The 12,190-nt window shown below is 39.3% G+C and overlaps 1 long non-coding RNA gene across 1 annotated transcript; it reads right to left on the bottom strand.

Moving 5' to 3' along the window:
- Positions 1-6,685: 6,685 nt before the first annotated feature.
- Positions 6,686-9,848, bottom strand: LOC124654745. The gene is made up of 3 exons (XR_006988449.1): positions 9,757-9,848; positions 8,190-9,149; positions 6,686-7,297 (listed from the first exon to the last, which is right to left on the bottom strand). It is a non-coding gene; the product is annotated as an uncharacterized LOC124654745 (long non-coding RNA).
- Positions 9,849-12,190: the final 2,342 nt, after the last annotated feature.

The following is a 12,190-nucleotide window of genomic DNA, read 5'->3' as shown; positions in this document are numbered from 1 at the left end:
AATCTGTGCGTAGTTTGAAAAAAACATAAAAAGTTGTGTTTGCTCCGTAGCTTTTCAAGGACATATCATTTGCATCATTCCAACAAACGTTTGAAATAATTGATCGAAATTAACCGTCCACACATTTTTTAATACGTCCGGATTTTGATATTTTCAAAATTATTGAAAAATAGTGCCAAATTTAAAAAAACTTGAAACATGAAAAAAATGCGTAATTTCATTATCTATGCAACGGTATATCATTTGAACCATTTGGAGAAGGGATTCGAAAATCGGAGTAAAAGTTCGTTTTCTTGCCATATAGGAACGTTTCGTATTTTTAAAATTAAATTTAAACCGTGCAAAATCTGCGAAAAGTGTGAACATGAAGAAGTTGTGATTTTTCAATACCTATTCAACGGTATATCATTTGCACAATTCCGACAAAAGTTGAGAAACTCGAAGTATAATCAATTGTTCTGAAGAAACGGGAAGTTTGAGTAAGTTCTGACGGAAAGTTCAACCCTGTTATCCGCCAGGTTCAACCCTGTGTCCAGGAAACTTCAAGTCGGTGCTCAAAATCGCGTTGGGCAGTTCCATCTCATTTGCACGAGCAGTGCAAGCTCATGTCATCGGGAAGTTCATTGCTGTGTATGTTTTACTAGGCGGAAATCTATCATGCAAATCTCATCGTTTTGATCACCGACCACCTCAATCGTTGGAACTAAAAGCTTTATATGATAGAGTGTGAGTCTAATTTAATTACCTACTGCATTTCACAATAAATCAAGGGAATTGACCCATTAAATTCCAGTCATCATCTCGCAAATAACACCGAAAATATGATTTTAAAACTTTGAAATTACTTTTAAACCGTACGGATTTGGGACAAATGTTCGATACATAAAAGATGCGCCTTGTTGACACCTTTCCAGTGTTATATCATTCTCTTTGTTTGAATTTTTCATTTGAAAATTGCGGGAAAATCATTTGGGGCCGTCACTCCAAAAACCACGTCGGGCAGTTCAAGCTTATAGCACGAGGAGTGCAAGCGCATGTGAAAGCACACGGATGTCGCCTAGAGGGGGGGGGGTGAATAGGAGGCTTAAAACTTTTACGAGATGGGCTTAACAAATGCGGAATAAAACTAGCATTTACTTTGTCAAGCACAAAGCCTATATACTATGGTTCACCTATGTGCACTAACAACTTATTCTAAGCAATGGTTCACCTATGTGCACCAACAACTTATGCTAAGCAATACAAACAACTTATGTGATAGCAAGATATATATGACTTCAAGCACGATGGCTATCACAAGGTAAAGTGCATAAGTAAAGAGCTCGGCTATAGAGATAACCGAGGCACGCGGGAGACGCCGATGTATCCCGAAGTTCACACTCTTGCGAGTGCTACTCTCCGTTGGAGCGGTGTGGAGGACAAGTCACTCCAAATGCACGAGGGCCACCGTATTCTCCTCAAGAATTCCCACCAAAAGGGATGTCCTTGATCCACTATGGGACCTTAGGAAGGTCACCGAACCCGCACAAAGCTTGGGGCTATCTCCACAACTTAATTGGAGGCTCCCAATAAATTGCCACAAAGGCCTTGCCCTTGAAGAATCTCCACAACTTAATTGGAGTCCCCAAGAACACCACTAAGACGCCACAAAGTCCACTAAGCCGTCTAGGGTCCAAAGACCCAAGAGTAACAACCTTCTTGCTTTCACTTCCACGAATCACCGTGGAGAACCCAAACCTATGCACCAAATGCAATGGCAAGAACACCACAAAGATGCTCAAGTCCTTCTCTCTCAAATTCCAACAAAGCTACAAAAGCTATTGGGGGAATAAGAGAGGAAGAACAAATAAGAGGAGGAACACCAAATTTCTCCAAAATCTAGATCTAGTGGATTCCACTCACAAAGAGAGGGATTTGATTGGTCAAGATGTAGATCTAGATCTCCTCTCTCTTTTCCCTCAAATGGGGGCAAGAATCATGGAGGGATTGAGAGATAGAGCAAGCTTCTCTAGTTCAACAATGGAGGAGAGAGAGAGTGAGAGAAAGCACCAGCCCAAGGAGGAAGAAGGGGGGTATTTATACCCCCCAAGAAAATCGATCCGTTGGGACAACTCGAGGGCCGGATTATCCGGTGTAAGTTAGAGCCGGATAATCCGCCCCCCCTGAAATATCCGGGCAAAAGTCCGGCCAAAAATCCGGCCCCTATCCAGGGTATCACTGAGCCACTTCGCCAAAAGTCCTTAGCCGATTTTCAGGGGCTGGATATTTTGCAAATATCCGGCCCGGAAAATTCGGCCTGGTGATATAGACCTGCTACCTTGTAAAATACAAAACTTAAGATTGGTAGCTCCGAATAGAGTGAAACCAATTTTGTTGGAAAGAGGACGACAAGAGCATACCCAACAAAAATGGAAACTAGTGGGGTGATTTTCTATTATATTGAGAGGTGCGACACCTCAACATGAGAAACCGAGAAAATCACCAAACTCGAAAACGCAACAAGTGATCTATGCGAAATCTGTTTTCGATGAACTAGAGCTTGTCATGAGAATAAGCACAAGCTCTAAAACATCACATGGATAAGATCCAAATAACAACCAAGAAAGATGATGCAAGGATGCAAAGGTTTGAGCTCTCTCCGAACGATACGATCGAGTTACTCACTCGAGAGCCCTCTTGATAGTTAGGCAACTAAACTATAAACCGGTCTCCAACTACACTATGAGACCGGTGAGAAAGAAACCATATCAAGAGCAAACCTTATACTTGCGCATTTCACTTGAGCTCGATGATGACGATCTTGACCTCAACAAGATGGAACGCCTTTCTTGATTGTGCTTGCTTGACGAAGTCTTGTGGATTGCTCCCCCATAATCCACCATGGGAGAGCTTCTTCCTCGGCGCATCTTCACATATCCATGATCACCATATGGATGGCAAGAGTCAAGCAAAGGATCTCTTCAAGATGGCTCATCTTGAACTTGCACTTCATTTCTTCATGGCAAGCTTAAAGCATATGATCTCTTCAAGTTGGCTCATCTTGAACTTGCACTTCCTTTCGTTGATGTCTTGAAGTTAACCTTGACAGCTCACTTCATCTTCATCTTCAAGACATACTTGACACTTGATCTTCTTCATTTGCTTCTTATTGCAATCTTGAAGCCAACATATGGTTCAAGCATTGCCTATGAATAACTCCTACAAATATAACGCAATGCAAACATTAGTCCATAAGGATTGTCATTAATTACCAAAACCACACATGGGGGCTCCATGCACTTTCAGCATGTTAGTGGACAGTTCAATGCTCTGCTTTTCGAAATTCAATCCGCGTGGAATTTGAAAAAGCTAGCATGAAAAAGTTGGGGTTTCTCTGTAGCTTTTCAACGACATATCATCTGCATCATTCCGACAAACGGTTGAAAAAATTGATAGAAATTATCGTTCGTCCTTTTTTAATACGTTCAGATTACAGTATTTTCAAAATTATTCAAAAACTATGCCAAATTTTAAAAAACTTAAAACATGAAAATTTTGCGAAATTTCATTATCTATCCAACGGTATATCATTTGCACCATTTGGAGAAGGGGTTCGAAAATCGGAGTAAAAGTTCGTTTTCTGGCCATATAGGAACGTTCCGTATATTCAAAATTAAATTTAAACCGTGCAAAATCTATGAAAAGTGTAAATATAAAGAAGTTGCGGTTTTCAATTACCTATCCAACGGTATATCATTTGCACAATTCAGACAAACGGTTGAAATTGTTTATCAAAATTACCATTCGCCTGTTTTTTTAATACGTCCGGATTTCAGTATTTTCAAACTTATTCAAAAACTGTTCAGAATTTGAGAAAACTCAAAACATGAAAAATATGCGAAATTGCAATATCTATCCCACGGTATATCATTTTCTCCATTTGGATAAGAGGTTCGAAAATCGGAGTAAAAGTTCGTTTTGTGGCCACATAGAAATGTTTCATATTTTCAAAATTAAATTTAAACCGTGAAGAATCTGAGAAAAGTGTAAACATGAAAAAGTTACGGTTTTTCATTATCTATTCAACGGTATATCATTTTCACAATTCAGGCAAACGGTTGAAAAAATCGATGTAAAATCAGTAGCTCCAACCCCTGTTATCCAGGAAGTTCAACCCTGTGCTCAGGAAAGTTCAACTCGGTGCTCAGAATATATATATATATATATATATATAGGTCTGCTATTCTCGAACCGGTTCGAGAATAACTATTCTCGAACCCTTTCTGAACTTCCGCGTGTTTTCCTAGTGAACTTCTCGACGGAATACCAGAATTGCATGTTCGTGCGGACAGTATTTTCATGATGATTTTCAAACCGCTTATCGGATTGATGCGTATAATATACCGTTGGATTCGCACTGAAATTTCGCAACTTTTTCGTGTTCATTGTTTTCCCAAATTATATATTGATTAAAACTAATTTGAAATATACAAAACAACGTTTTCGCGGATTTCTCTATTTTTGTACAGTTTTGGGGTTCCAGTTTTCAAACCGTTTATCGGAATGATGCGTATGATATGCCGTTGGAAAGGTGCTGACTAGGCGCACCTTTTTCATGAAGAACACTTTTCTAAAAAATTTATAGTTTAAGAGCAGATATGAAAATACGTGATTACGTTTTTCTAACTTCTCGGTTTTTCGAACTGTTTTTGGGGCTTATTTCCGAACCACTTATCGGAATTTTCCAAATGATATTGCGTTGAAAAGATATTGATTAGACGAATCTTTTTCATGTTGAATGTTTTTCCAAATTCTAAATGGTTTTAGTTTAATTTCAGAAATACATAAAAGTGAAGATAATGTCGACACAAGAACATTTCGAAATTGGCTCATCTAGATTGATTAGGTGTGGCATTGCGATATGTTGGAGTATTAGTAGAGTTATATTAGTGCTAATTGTACGTTGAGTTGGTCGATTTGCGCAATCGGTGGTTGTACGGACGATTTCTATGCGTATGATTTCCGTCCAGAAAAACAGAGTGTATGAGGTGCTCGAATATAGAAGTGAACTTCCTTTATATCTGTTAGTGAACTTCCGATCGTGGTATAAAAGTTTCAGGCATGTAATAAAATTATAGCGAACTTATGTGGATGTGAACTTCTTCTTCCCTGAATCTGAACTTCCCAACGGACTTCAATATTGTACAGGGCGAACTTCTGAAACTTTAGTCTAGTTTGAAGTGAACTTCAGAAAATATAGCGAACTACCGTCGCATCTGAACTTCCCCTTATCTGCATCTGAACTTCCAGACGGACCTCAACGTTGTAAGGAGTGAACTTCCGTTTCAGATATGAACTTCTATACGGGGAGTAAATTCCCGTACGGAGGTAAGTGAACTTTCCGCTGCAGGGAAGTGAACTTCCTGACGGAACACCAAAATTTCATGTTTTGGCGGACAGTGTTTTGCGGCCAATTTTCGAACCACTTATCGGAATGACGCATATAATATGGCGCTGGAAAGATATACAAATTGCGCATCTTTTTTGTTTATTATTTTTTTCGAAATTCTGCATGATTTAAAACTAATTTTAAATATACGAAACAATGTTTTCACGGATTTCTCGATTTTACTAAACTTGTTTGGCTCTAGTTTTTAAACCGTTTGTCGGATTGATGGAAGTGATATGTCGTTGGAAAGCTATTAACTAGAAGAAACCTTTTCATGTTGAACATTTTCCCAAATTCGTCACGGTTTAAGAGCAGATTTGAAAACGATTGTTCCCATTTTCCAAACTTCACGTTTTTTCAACGGTTTCTTAGGTTGTAATTTTTAACCGCTTGTCAGATTATTGCAAATGATATGTGGTTGGATAGATATTGATTAAGAGAAACTTTTTCATGTTGAACATTTTTCCAAATTCCAAACTGTTTAAAATTAATATCAAAAATACCCACAATCGGATGCAACGCCGACTCGAAACATTTTAAAATTGTCTCACTTAGATTGGTTAGGTGTGGCATGTCAGCACCGTGGAGTATGAGTAGAGTCATATCATTTCCAATTGCATGGGGTGGCGGTCAATTTGGGAAACCGGAGGCTGTACACACGATTTTCATGCATATGATTTCCGCCTAGAAAATGCAGACTAGTTGAACTACCCTGAATATGAGAGTGAACTTCTCAGGACATGCTAGTGAACTCGTTGACGGAGTATGTAAATTATCGATTTTGCTTTCAGTTTGTGTGATAGTTTTCAAACTATGATACAAATGATACATCGCTAGAAAGTTATGAAAAAAGTGCAAATTTTCATATAGAATATTTCCAAAAAAGTCCAGTTCAAAATATACTAATGTATGGAATTATCTAACTTCTCTGTTTTTGTTCTATTTTCTCTTGGTGGACTTCGATGTTTTGTATATCAAACAGCGGAAGCCTAAACAGTGAACTTCATTTGTTTTTTAACATTTATAGGAAAAGGATACATGTGCTTTACATTAGATATTTTCATATGAAGCACATGGTACCAGGATGCGTAGTACAAAGCGTAAACTGACATACGTACATACTGAACTTTCACACATATATAAAGTGAGCTTCCAGAAACAAATTCTACAAAAATCTTAATAATAAGGGATCTTCACATACATGCAAACCAAAGTTCCTAACAAATAAAGAGGAACTTCACAGAATAATTCGTTGAAACAAATAGCTAGCAGCATCACAAAATACAAAATATCAGTATACAAAACAAACTTCCAAAATAAAAATAAGCTAACTTCATATGGGGACGAGGTGAACTTCTTTTTCTATTTGAAGCCGATGAACCGATTGATGCAAATATTCAATTACAGAGAGAATCAATTAGGGTGTGTTACAGAACTTTCTAGGCAAGAGCCAAAATATAAAAAAACTGAAGCTAACCACATCAGGTACTAGTTGTGCGCATATAGGATTGTCCGCTACTTGTAAAAATATGCAGTGTGCTGCCTCATCATTGGTATGCTGCTGGGGGGCTGCTGCTGTGTAATGAGCCTGGACTCGTTGTTGTCTGTGAGCCGCCCCCGTTGTGTAAGGCCGAGAGCTTGGGATGGCAGCCATGTCATTGGCGAGGTGCGCGTATGAGCCCGAAAGTGCTGGTGCCAATGAACTCCTACACGCGGCTTTGTGAACTCCCATCGGTGGAAGGCACGGTCAACCAGACGAGTACAGGAGTGAGACCAGTGAGGCAGGGAACGGGGTGGTTTGGAGAAGCTTAGGACCATGGCTTCAAAGGTACACCAAACGCCATCTTAAGGGAGCTCCAAGTGTTGTTCCTGGAACAAAAGGTAAAGTGTTCTTGTATCAGTGTAATGATTATACTTGGATCAGTAGGGGAAGGCTATGGTCAGGACTAGAAGAGACATAAAATAAATACAAAGACCACAACATGTTTCTACTTGCTATCACTAGGTATTCAGTTCAATTATATCCTAATAATACCATGTGTGGATTCAGTTAAAGAAAATGAAGCTATGTTTATCAGGGGAGGCAGCGTCCCCTGCCGCAACAATGTTTTTTATGATAAACTTTTTGATGTGGGCTTTAACTATTGGACAAAGTGAACTTCCATTTAAAAATTGGTAAACTTCATGTGTGGACGAGGTAAACTTGTATGGCTGCCAGAATAGAAACTGGACCTGACCACATCAGGTACTAATTTCTAACATATTAGAGGAACTACAATTTCCCAGATTTATGAGTAAACATATGACAACTGTTCTCAATGTTTCATTGGCCAAGATGAGTTGATCGGTCTACATTTCGCTAGTTGAAACATATTGACAATGAACTGTCGTAGTTTGCTGAGTGTACTTCAGTTATTAGGGATGAAATTAACTTGGGATGAACTTTGCCAACAATGGACCAGAACTTCCATTAAAATTTTAATGTTATGGAAATAAATGGCAAGTGCACTGTCTAAACCGAATGAATGAACTTCCTAAAACTAACAAGTGACCGCATGGCATTTTCTGCTATCTTTTTTTAACAGGAAGTGAACTCCCTATTTTGGCCTAATTGAGCTGCTCACAATTAACATGTGAACCGCTCAATGCTGTAGATAAAAAAGCAAGTAAAACCAAGAATAAAATCACATGAAGCAATAGCATTTTGCATAGTAGCAACCAGCCTATCAACCATAGTCCACAGTGTGAGGAGCAGGCTGACCTGGGCATGAGAGACTCGCCGAAGCCATGGACTCCTGACACATTATTGCTTCCATGATGTGAGTGAAGTTAACTGGTAGTGGTCTGCCTAGGGGACCACGGCGGCGCTCATAGGAGTCCACAGCCACGCACCTGGGAGACCAAACTTCATGTCGCACTAAAGCAATCTTCCTAATAATCATTTTTTTTTTTGCATCCGGTTAATCTCTCACATTCAACATTGCACATGATGGAAAAAAGTTACAGACCACTAGACAAAAACGACAAATGAACATAGAAATGAACTTTTCCGTCCAAACATAGTGAACTTCACAGACCGGCGGACCAATTTTTTCTAAATGTGTTCCCCTGTTTCAATTAATGTTCCATCAATCTCGCATCTCTCTTCTTCTCAATAATTGCACAGAATAAAAATTACATGGAAGTAGTTGACTACACATTAAAGCTTTGGATTTGAAGTGAACCTCACCATTAGTGAATTGCTTCAAATAATCATGCAAACTGCTATTTTGAAGTATTTTTAATCAGAGTTCATACAAATACCGGTGGTCAATAAACCTTCAACTTATACGTGGATAAACTGAACTTCATGACAATATAAAGCCTTACTTCAATGGAGAGAGAAAGTGAACTTCAGTAATAAAATGAACTTGCCCAGAAAATGAACTTACTCACAAGAGTAAACGAACCTGAGACAGCAATGTTCGCCGGCTAACACGGAGCTATTATGTGCACCATACAACTATTATGTGCAGAAGAAACTCAATTCACTTAGTACTATATGCGCATAAGAAAACCAAAGTAGCAACCACAATTCATATTGATCAGCACCGGGAGTAGAAAGTTGACCTGGGCACAGGAGACTCTCAACTGCCTTAGTTGAAGCAGTGGACTCTCGGGGCGGTGGTGGGTGGACTTCCTGAGTTGACTTGAGTGAAGTGCCAGGGAACAATCAAGTGCACTGCCATCAAAATTCTAATTATTCTTCATACTTGCACTATACTTAAGACTTCTACTATCATATACATCACCAATTAGGAGAAGTTAACTCCACAAATAAGAAGAATTGAACTTCCGATGATGAAAAATAAATTTTGCACATTGTTTGGTTTCTATATCTGCATCTTGCAATGTTTTTTGTGCAGAACTTCCTATATCAACAAAGTGAACGTACTGAAAAAATATAAATTTCTCAAGCAGAAGTGAACCTTGCAACCCAAAAATTAATTTAGTTTTAGCACCTACAGTAAGAACCCCTACCGCTGGAAAGGCCTTGCGCTGCTACAATAAATCCTACTGCATTCTCCGCTCGACAACACCAATATCTAAACCGTGTTAGGTTAACTCCCAGGATGCTCACAGTGGACTTCCCAACTCAGCACGGTGGTTACCACAGGGAGGTGCTAGCCAACGGGGAGGCGCAAGCATAACAACAGATCACAATCTAAGAAAAACTGAAACATCAAACAATCTCTTACTGAACTTCCGACAAAGCAAAATCGCCTAAAAAAGTAAAGTGAGTTTCCCAGTGACACACACATCATAGGAGTTCAAAGGAGGGAGCTTACTTGTGCAAACAACAACAAACTGAACCGACCCATGGCTAATAGTGAACTGCACCAGTGTCAGATGTGAACTGCACCACAGTCGCTAGATAGAGATGGCATCCTGATCAAGGTAAACCTGCCAATAATTAATAAGCATATAAGAACTTTTTCAACAATTTCAGACTGTTAAGTCATTATGCTTTAAAAAGTGCCAATAAAATCCAAGTTGCTATGAAGAACTAGATAGTCAAAGAACCAAGGCAATACGTGAAATAGGAAAACTGAACTATTGAAGATATATAAACGTAAGTCCACACAAAATAGAAGCGAACTTCCTTACTACGCCGATTTATGGCAATAGTAAAGTCACTACTTCAGAATAATAAAATTTGTATGTTTTCCATTCTGTTTAATGCTCACAAGGAGAGGATAGGCTATGTTAATATAATCACAGTAGGACCCTTTGTTGTGACAAATCGCAAAGGTAATGATATGAATCCTATCAATTTTATTGCTGAGATTGGGTGACTACAACACAAAGTAGTTTATGGCTAAAATGTTCAGAAGTTTGCAACATCACAACTGTGAAAACAACAAATGTTCACAAATTCTTCAGATATGCAAAAGAACTTCGACCGCAGGAACAACTGAACCACACAAAAAATTAAACTAAACTGCTCCAGAAATTGTGCCATTGGGGAACCGTGGTCGGTACAACAGTCAACTTCCCATGGGAGCGCAAGCATGAATACATCCAATTGTGATCGGTTTTTGAGGCAGAACCTGGAGAGGCGTAGATGCACACAAACTGCATTGCTCCCATGTCAGAACTTCGTGTAAAAGAATAGATGAACTGCTAGAATTAGTTGAACTGGACTTGGATATTTTGAAGTTCTGAACTTCTGAAATATATTTCCTTGTTTATTAAAAGAAAGTTCTGACCATGAAATGCTAACTCTAAGTCAATTAAGTTGTGCCATAATTGTATCTTCCTAATAATAACATATGGCCTAGACAAAACTATGTCAAACAAATCTGAAAAAGGTGGATACGAAGGACACTTTGAAGTGCTGCCGATGCCCTACCGTGAACTTGCAGAGAGGAAGAAAGTGCGAGGTTGCCTGGTCAAGAGTTTCAAAAACTGAACTTCGGACAAGCTAGCAATCGAATCGCTGTATTTTTTGCGGGGTGAGGTTCTATTTGCTTATTACAATTTTCGATTCTAGTAAGAGAACTTCAATTGCTTTATACGTCAAGTACATATGTTTTTTTATAGAGTGAACTTCAGGATTTAAGTAAACGAACCGTTGACGCTTAACAAGTGAACTTATTTTTTCAAACCTACAGAGTGATTTTGCTTAATAGGTTAGTGCGATACAAATTTTTAAATCTATGAACTAAGCAAACAAAACAATTTGATTTTTCTAATCAAAAGTCAAACTTCATGAAAGATAAATGTGATCTATTTTTCCTCACGGAAAGGTGCCAACATTAATTGAAGTCCCAACACGGGACTAATTAAACCTCTCCTAGAAATAAAGTGGACTTTGGAACTGCACTGTACTTCTCTGTCTTTTTACTGTATTTTGCTTTTTAACTGAAACTATGCATCGTAGAAAATGAACTGCCCCAAAAATAATGAACTTGTGCTGGGAATAAAAAGTGAGGGGGACTGGATTACCTGGCGAATTAAAGAGATCTTCTCAACCGCATTGCATGATGTTTTATTCCTTTTTGCTATGCAAATCTAACTGAAACCACCAACACAGACAGTACGAGCTTCCTAGAAATTAAGAATGAACTACCAAGCACCAACTCAGACATAAGAAATCAATGGGCACCAAGATTAAATCCCCATCGCCATCGATCACAGGAAATATCACATGGGTGGCTACTAATATGCTTGTTGTTCACCATACGGGCCATTGAAGGAGTGCCTGCCGGTGATGGCCACTGCTGACGTATGTCGGTACGCCGTGAAGTACCGAGTACACGCGGACCTACTCTAGTCCTCGAAAATCATGCGCGTGGTATAGACTCCCAGGAGCGGCGCGGTGGATTCCCGTGGTCACTCTCCATGGACTCGTGTGGTAAACTGAAATTCTTCAGAGAAGGAAAAAGAACTTCGACTGCAGGACAACTGAACCGCACAATGCAAATGAAATGAAGTGCTGCAGAAGCAACCTCTTCATTGCATCTCCTCGAAGGGGAACCTGAGCGGCGCCCCAGGTCAGTCCCTCCCACTCTTTCAACTTCCTTCTCTGACTAGCAGGCAGGTTGCGCGGGCGCCGACTGGTATCTCACCTGCATCTCTCCCAATCCAGTAGGTGAGGCCACAACCATCTCTGACATCTCTTTGTTTCTTCTTCTGAAGCCTAAGAACAGGAAAGATCCTAACAACTTCAGTGACAGTAGAGTCCCTATTTTTTGCTTTAAATTTCCTAGTCTACAGTTT

This window comes from Lolium rigidum, chromosome 5 (genome assembly GCF_022539505.1).
Source record: "Lolium rigidum isolate FL_2022 chromosome 5, APGP_CSIRO_Lrig_0.1, whole genome shotgun sequence".
Lineage (NCBI taxonomy): Eukaryota > Viridiplantae > Streptophyta > Magnoliopsida > Poales > Poaceae > Lolium > Lolium rigidum.
The sequence above is the reverse complement of the archived record's forward strand: the minus strand, read 5'-3'. Positions and strand labels throughout refer to the sequence as shown.